The following is an 8,636-nucleotide window of genomic DNA, read 5'->3' on the forward strand; positions in this document are numbered from 1 at the left end:
ATAAATATTTTGTCCACAACATTTTGCGTGTACACGTGTCAACACAAAATGTCTAAGTGTGTACACACACGTCAACACGAAACGTACAAGCTTGTATACATGCCAACACAAAACGTACAAGCATGTACACACGTCAACACGAAACGTACAAGCTTGTATACATGCCAACACAAAACGTACAAGCATGTACAGACGTCAACACAAAACCTACAAAAGTGTATATATGCCAACACAAAACGTACAAGCATGTACACACGTCAACACAAAACCTACAAAAGTGTACACATGTCAACACAAAACGTAAAAGCATGTACACATGTAGACTCAAAATGTACAAGTATGTACACATGTCAACACAAATAGTGCAAATGTGTACACGTCAACACAAAACGTACACGAGTGTACACACGTCAACATAAAACGTGTATGTGTACACATGATCACCACAAAATGTACAATCGTGTGTACACATCATCACCCACAGACATAGAAGTGTGTATAAATGTCAACACAAAATGTACAAGTGTATATATATACACTAACACACACGACCACTAATAACGTACAAATGCGACGTGTACACACGATCAACATTTAATCAACACAAAACTACGACGCGAGCAGCCGACTATCTTTTTTCAAACGTCTTTATTAAAAAACCACGATAGACAGACACTTCGTACAATGATGGAAGTAGCTTCTCCAACTGAATTTCTTTTTCGTTTCGTTTGAAAACAAAAAACTTCAGGATTTTGTAGTAGTGATTACATTCCAAGTTTCGGATTTGTCAAGGTTAAGACCTCACGAGAGCACTCGACGATGAATTCTCCGTAGAGAGAGATTTATGTGTACGTCTGTTTACACTTCTGATTCGCCGATGATTTGGAAATATTCTCGTCTACCAGAGTATTCAGAGTTTTTCATTTCATCAGTTTCTGTTAGCTATTCGTGATACTTAAAAGTGCACATCAAATAGAAACATACAATAGGAAAATAGCTATTACAGATACTCGACAGTCTGCGCATGCGCTTTCATTAAGGCACGAACAACCTCACGAAATCAGATTATTTATTGAGTTTTCTATAATTATATTAACAATTTAAAAAAAAACATCTCTTAAATTTATAGTTCTCCGTTTGTTCGTTGTAAAGCACAAAGTTACACATTAGAATATCTGTGCTCTTCCTACCGCGGGAATTAAACCCCGATTTTAAGTGTTATAAGCCCATTGACTCACCGCTGAGCCATCGGGGAAGCTTCATCAGGAAATTACTTTATTTCCATCTTAAATGTTCCTTACTTCTGGTTCTTGTTTTTGTATCTTTCTTCTCTTAAGTCTGCAAAAAAAAGAAAGATATAAAACTTTTCACCGAACCGAATAATGAAAAGTTAATACAACTGGTTTTATATTGGAATTAATGTTTCAATGAATAAATAATTACAATTTATTTGCTACTAAAGGTTTAGCTGAGAAACTGAATGACAGTTGAAATCGTGCCTATATTTTGAAGTTACACCTTTAAACGAAAGAGTTAATATTAAGATATATCATATACATATATATATATATATATATATATAGGGAGAATATAAAAATATAAATTTGTGGCAAATTATGGTGATTTGGACTAAACATTCGCATTTTTTAATCACCCGTTTTGCGGATAATATTGCTGCTGTCGCATGAGATAAGCAGGTGTAAAGACAATAGTTTTATAATAGATTTACTTGTCTAGCACGTGCCATACGTCAGTTTTTATTCAACGAATCTTCGGAAGTAAAAAGATAAAATGTTGTTTTATTAGCGCAAGGTTACACAATGGGCTATATGTGCTCAACCCACCGCGAGGACTCGAACTCTAGATTCTAGCGTTGTGAGTTGTGTAAACTTATATCTTACCCACCAGGGGACCAGTTTCAACGGAAGTGCGTTCAATAAAAGTGTATTTGCTACTTTATGTCAACCTTTAATCTAGATTACAATTTTTATAACAGTTAATGTTTTGTAGAGTTCATTGTTAAGAATGGAATCGTGGTTTACTGTTTTATATCTTCAATTTCCCCTTTTGATGTGACCGGGCGTGGCCTTGTGTTCAGCCTGTTAAACCCAACAAAAACACAAGCAACCGCTTGTTTTTCAAAAAAATTACGAAAACACATGAAAACTCTGAAGAAGGTGAAATTCAAGTGACGAGAAACAAAGAAAAAAGAACAATAATATTAAAAAATTCTCGGCATCACATTTGACACACTTCTAACATACTTGCCTTAATTAGCAAGCGCATCAACTATATCAGACTCATCGCCGGATAACACCCAGGCTGCCCACCAGAAACATCTCTAAAAATATACATAACATGTATTCGGCTTCTCATAGAATACGGCTATCTGATAGCATACAATATGTCAGAAAACGACAACTGCAACAAAACAGAGCAATTAGAATAGCCCTAAGGCTTCCAAAATTCACTTTCGTAAACTATTTACATAAAATTAGTAACATTCCTACTTTAAGGAGCCCCCCAGTGGCACAGCGGTATGTCTGCGGACTTACAACACTAGAATCCGGGTTTCGATACCCGTGGTGGGCAGAGCACAGATAGCCCGTTGTGTAGCTTTGTGCTTAATTATAAATAAACAAACAAATACTTTAAGGAATAGACTCACCGAGCTCGTCTACAAGTATTACAATAAGGTGGAAAAAAGAAACAAACTTACAACAGAACTTTACACAGTTACAAGCACTCCTCTCAAACACACATCACCACACAATCTGTTTTCCAAACAGCACTTTACACAGTTACAAGCGCTTCTCTTAAACACACATCACCATACAATCTGTTTTCCAAACAGCACTTTACACAGTTACAAGCGCTTCTCTTAAACACACATCACCATACAATCTGTTTTCCAAACAGCACTTTACACAGTTACAAGCGTCCTCCTCTACAACACACATCACCATACAATCTGTTTAAAAAAAAAAAAAAACAAGAATAGCCAAGCTCCCACACTTATTGATGTTTCAGTATTATATCATGATATGCTGTTTCTAACTGCCATGATTTCTTTCACAGCCAGAACACAGGACAGATAGATTATTCGGCATCTGTCCGGTGAAAGTGGGGTTTTCTCCGGTTTCCCCCCAAATCTAAAATCACACAGCATAGATATATTTATGCGCAGCTATTTTTGCTTTAAAAGACAACAAACAAATAAATACCGTACTCAAACTGTAACTACCCGTATACACGCTATCCTTATATTACTGTAACCTGTTTAGTCTTGATAAATAGTGTTACGATGACCAGTGATTATTTAACATTTTGTTTTATCCAATTCAATAAAATGTTTAACGTAAACTGAGAATCAACCAGATATTTGAGAAACAATAACTTAATTATTCGAAGCCTATAGCAGTTAGTAATCTAGGTATTATGTAAACTAAATAGTTTAATTAACAGTTTGACTTTAAAAGGTTTAAGCTTTCGATACTTTCGCCTTTAAAAATCAACAAAGAACAAACTAAAACAAAAATTAAGGTTTTTCTGTATATTTGTAAATATTATTTTTATTTCTTATGAATGATACAAAGTTAATATTCCATATAAACATGAAAAGTGTATAAGTTACTCTAATATATTTTTGGCCTGGTAGTTAGGGCACTGGACACGTAATCTATAGGTCGCGAGTTCGAATCCCGTCACCGACCATACTCGCCGTTTCAACCGTGGAGACATTATTATGTTCCGGTGAATCCCACTATTAGTTGGTAAAATGTAGCCCAAGAGTTGGCGGTGGGTGGTGTTGACTAGCGGCCTTACCTCTAATCTATCACTTCTAAATTCGGGATGGCAAGCGCAGGTAACTCTCGAGTAGCTTTGCGCAGACTTTCAAAAACAAACCAAACACAAATATCTTACATTTTAGTACAATGAATGATGAAATATCGATGTAGGTGTCGCTATTAACGTCAGTACGAGCTTATTGCTTGCTAGCGTCATCGTGTCTGTACCAGCTTTCTTGCAATTAACATAACGCACCTACTTATCTTGGTTGGCTGTTGTGAAAACGAGCTTCTAATGCCGGTTCATGTACTTTCTTTATCAAGAGATAATTCAAACCTAGGACTTGAGTAGCTACACCTTCCTGTGTAATACACCTGACTATATATATGTGTGTGTGTATGAGACCCGGGAACAACAAGGTTTTGGGGCTAGTAGAACGTGTCAACAGTACTAGAGAAACCCCACCTTTTGTGTCTTTTATTTTTACTCTCGTTAAGTATTTAGTATGAATTATTACTAAACTTACGTTTATTCATGCAGTTAATATGAACAAATAATAATTAGAGATTACACCTTTCACCTTTCAATAGAAGATCAGTGTTTAATCCTTACAAACAAAACACTCACACACACACATACAAACAAGAAGATTCTGTAAACGTTACTATAGGAATCACGTCATTTAGTTTGTAGCTAAGCACAAAGCTACAAAATGGGCTATCAGTGCTGTGCCCACCACGGGTATCGAAACCCAGTTTTTAGTGTTATAAGTTCACAGACTTACCGCTGAACCACTGGGGGGGGGGTCTAGTACGTCACAATTTTACTTTATGGTTTCGCGTATTTTCGTATCGCCAGTAAAGTTGTATATATATATATATATATATATGAACGCCATCAGAGAAGCACACGGACCTGAGTGACCAGTGGTCACTACAGTTTCTTTTTTACTTGTTTGGAAATATAATACTGTATAATCATCGAATATTCATCAAAACGTATTCTTGTTCTGCTGGAGATATTTTGTGGATATAATCATGTTGTTTAACTGCAACTCAGTACTTGAATTTGGAAAAACTGCTCGTTCAGGTTTAGTGAATGAAATGATAGGAATAACTCTGATATCACTAAGCACGGTAATGGTTAGTATGTAGTGATGGGTCGAGAAAAAAATGGCCGCCGCATTCAATGTATTTCTCTATGATGCTTATAAATAACTGCTAAAGTTGAGTTATAGCCTTATTTAAGCACCTAATTGCCATTATCGAGTATTTCACAGCTTGCATAACAGTAATATTATTCTCTTCTTCTACCACACGTATTTTTGTGTGGCAATAGTAAAAAAAGGAAAACTACTACTTAGCAGTGAGTTCAGTTTATAAGCATATATTATTTCCACGTTTCATAAATAACAATTCCATTTCTTGTTGCTAGATGGCAGCACAAATTGTTCTTATATAAAGATCGTTTGTGACTTTTCATTCATAAACATGATATCTGCCAAAACAGTTTCAGTAAAAATAAATAAATAATAATCTAAATTAATATTCAAGGTATCAAGGAGATCACGTAGTTCTGCAACAAACAGTTCTGTGTACGTGTTATTGATGTATTTCTTTGACGTTTGGTGTATAGGGCGACCTCTATTGTCATGCAAGTCTAGAATGTTACTTTTGTAAAGAAATTCTGAGAAGTTATTTTTAATCTGTACTAGCCTGTGCTCTGGGGTAATCAATACAACCACAAGTGTGGATTTTTATGCTCTTCAAATGCAACAGGCAGCTCAATGGGTCATAACTTAAGTCACAAACATGTAATAAATAACTTTACAAAGTTTTCATCACAGTTGAACTCCTTTTATATTGCAAAAAATACTAAATCTTAAGATATAGTGATCTATTATAATTTTTTTATAAATTTAGTGTACGTTATGGAAACTAACGTTTTTTTATATAATGTTAGCAATATTTTAGTATGACGAATGAGTTCAATACATTTCAATTCAAAAATGTCTAGATTAATTGTAACTAGCATGTGAGATAAATAACTTCTAGTTATGAAGAATTTGTTTGTTTTATAATTAAGCATAAAGCATTGTAAGTCCGCAGACGTACCACAGTGCCACTGGAGGGCATTTTGAAGAATCCAGACAAACTATACAAGTATAAATATGTTATTGAAACACAGTAGATGGCACGATGCCAATGCACTTACTGAAAAAAGTAAACAAAAGTAAAAGTAGTGTGTTGTGCAGCCAAAACAGCCGTTTGCAGGACACAATGTGTGTTATTAACAGGAGTGATAATTCAGCGATTTTCCATCTTCTGTATCTCGGACTGTGACAACCCAAACTAACACATATTTGTAGTGGATGTGCTCTACTGAACTCTTACTTCAAATACCAAATTTCAAGGCAATCCATTAAGAAATGCCTGAGATATAACTTCTCCAATTTTGATTGAGTTTCTTCTTATATTTTTTCTTCTTCGCAACAAAAGTACAGAAATTTTATTTGATAGAAAAACCATATTTAAGTTTTATGGATTTTTTTTTCAAATTTGGTACACTGATAGATCTTTACAACATACAATTAGGAGTATCATTTGGTGTAAATATAATCCACATGTGCAAAGTTATTCAACAAAGGTAAAAGTAGTTTTTGTTTAATCATATTTGACGACAATTTTTGTGCACGCATACTCAAAAAAATCACGTGAGCTATTGAACTAGCATTTTTACTACAGCTTCACCTAAGAGTAAAAGTGGATCGTGTTTAGTTTTTGTCATTTGGATTAAAGGGCCTGGCATGGCCAGGTGGTTAGGGTGCTCGACTAGCAATCTGCGGGTCGCGGGTTCGAATCCCCGTCCCACCAAACATGCTCGCCCTTTTAGCCGTGGGGCGTTATAATGTGATGGTCAATCCCACTATTCGTTGGTAAAAGAGTAGCCCTAGGGTTGGCGGTGGGTGGTGATGACTAGCTGCCTTCCCTCTAGTCTTTCACTGCTAAATTAGGGAAGGCTAGCACAGATAGCCTTCGTGTAGCTTTGCAGGAAATAAAAAACATAAACCAATCAGATTAAAGATGGCTGATTTAAAGCAGCAAAACTATATGGTGAAAGGACTGACAGATACATAAGTATTTGTTAGGCCAAGCAAACTATATTAGCAGTTTCTAGCTCAAGTTTTCGAAATAATCATATGGGTGGAAGGTTATTATTGGTTATTCATTGCCAACTTTTCAGCACAAATTTACTAAATTTTATAAAATTATCCTAATTAAAGAGGGTTTAGCGTCACGTGATATTAGCTTAAGCAATTAGCATAAATAATGATGCTTGATATGGGTGTACCGATTGCATGGGGTGATGACAAAAACTGTTAATCCAAGTTCCTTGGCATTACTATAAAGGAAGCTATTAACACTGTTTTAGAGAGGAAAAACTACCATCATATATTTTAAAGAATATGGTTGGTTCTGTAAAGTGTAGGTCTGTTCCAAATAATATGGTTGCGCTCCAAAAGCTAATTTTGGTTACTATCGAGTGTCACTTTCTTACTTGCTGTGGTTTGTTGGTGTGTATTGACAAAAAGTCATGATATCTAACCAACAACACCTAAGGTGTGAAAAAATGATGCGGCCAAAAAAAAAGACTGAGTGTTCAACTTAAAAGAATTAAATCAAAATTGGCAGTCAATCTGGTAGCTACAGTTGTAGCAATGATAAGAATATTGCAGTAAATATTCCTTCATTAGCTACATAGGCTGCGTATTTTGTTTTACCCACTATCATGCCCCAAGTTGAACAAAAAACACAGTCTGGCTAACTAATGAATGAATAATTCCTGTAAAATTGTTATCAATGCTATAAGTGTAGCTACCAGTTTGACCGCCAATTTTGATTTCATTCCTTTAAGTTGAACACTCAGTCTTTTTTTTGTTGGCCACACATTTTTTCACACCCAAGGTGTTTTTGATTAGATATGCTATTAACCAGAGACTTCTTGCAGGAACTCTATCTTTGAACCTGTGTATAAGACAAGGGGTAAATCAGGTATTTGTTTAAGAGTAAAAAAGTATCATGTTATACATCGGCAAATATGGTACTACTTAACAGTGAGCTGAGTTTATAAGCATATATTATGTCCATGTTTCATAAATAACAATTTTATTTATGGTCGCTAGATGGCAGCACAAATTGTTCTTTTTATAACGGCCGTTTGTTACTATTCATTGCACAAACATGATATATGTAAAAACTAAAAATTAATAAATAATCTAAATTATAATACAAGGCATAAAGACGATCAAGTATTTATACAACTGACAGATCTGTGTATATGTTAGTGATGTCTGAGTTTAAAAAACACTAGTTTCTTAATTATCTAAACAATACTTTATATAGTGATCTACTTTTCTTAAAATTTTCAGTATGGCCGAGATTGGCAGCTATATGCGTATGCGTGGTATCATACTTCATTGTCTGGGATCTGTATGATGTCCTCCTCGTTAATCGGCGTGATCCTAGCATGTGGTGGAGTCGATTGTATGTATATACAGTGAGCTGGGGTGAAGCTGGAAGGCGTGGGTTCGGTAAATGTCTCCTTAACGTGAGTCTGGTGCTCCAGGGTACTTGTACCATTCTGGAGGAATCATTCCTGGTTGACTGGCTCCCAATGTAATCCAAAATTAGAGAAACTGACAAAACTGATATGATATTAACAATATATATTAATATTGAATTACAAAAATAAAACAAATGTTCATTTATCAACCTACTTCAATGAAATTATTTTTTTTAAAAAGAGGGGTAACAACTGAATTTTTTTTTTTTCAAAAATTAAGTATG

Source organism: Limulus polyphemus, unplaced genomic scaffold (genome assembly GCF_000517525.1).
Source record: "Limulus polyphemus unplaced genomic scaffold, Limulus_polyphemus-2.1.2 Scaffold503, whole genome shotgun sequence".
Lineage (NCBI taxonomy): Eukaryota > Metazoa > Arthropoda > Merostomata > Xiphosura > Limulidae > Limulus > Limulus polyphemus.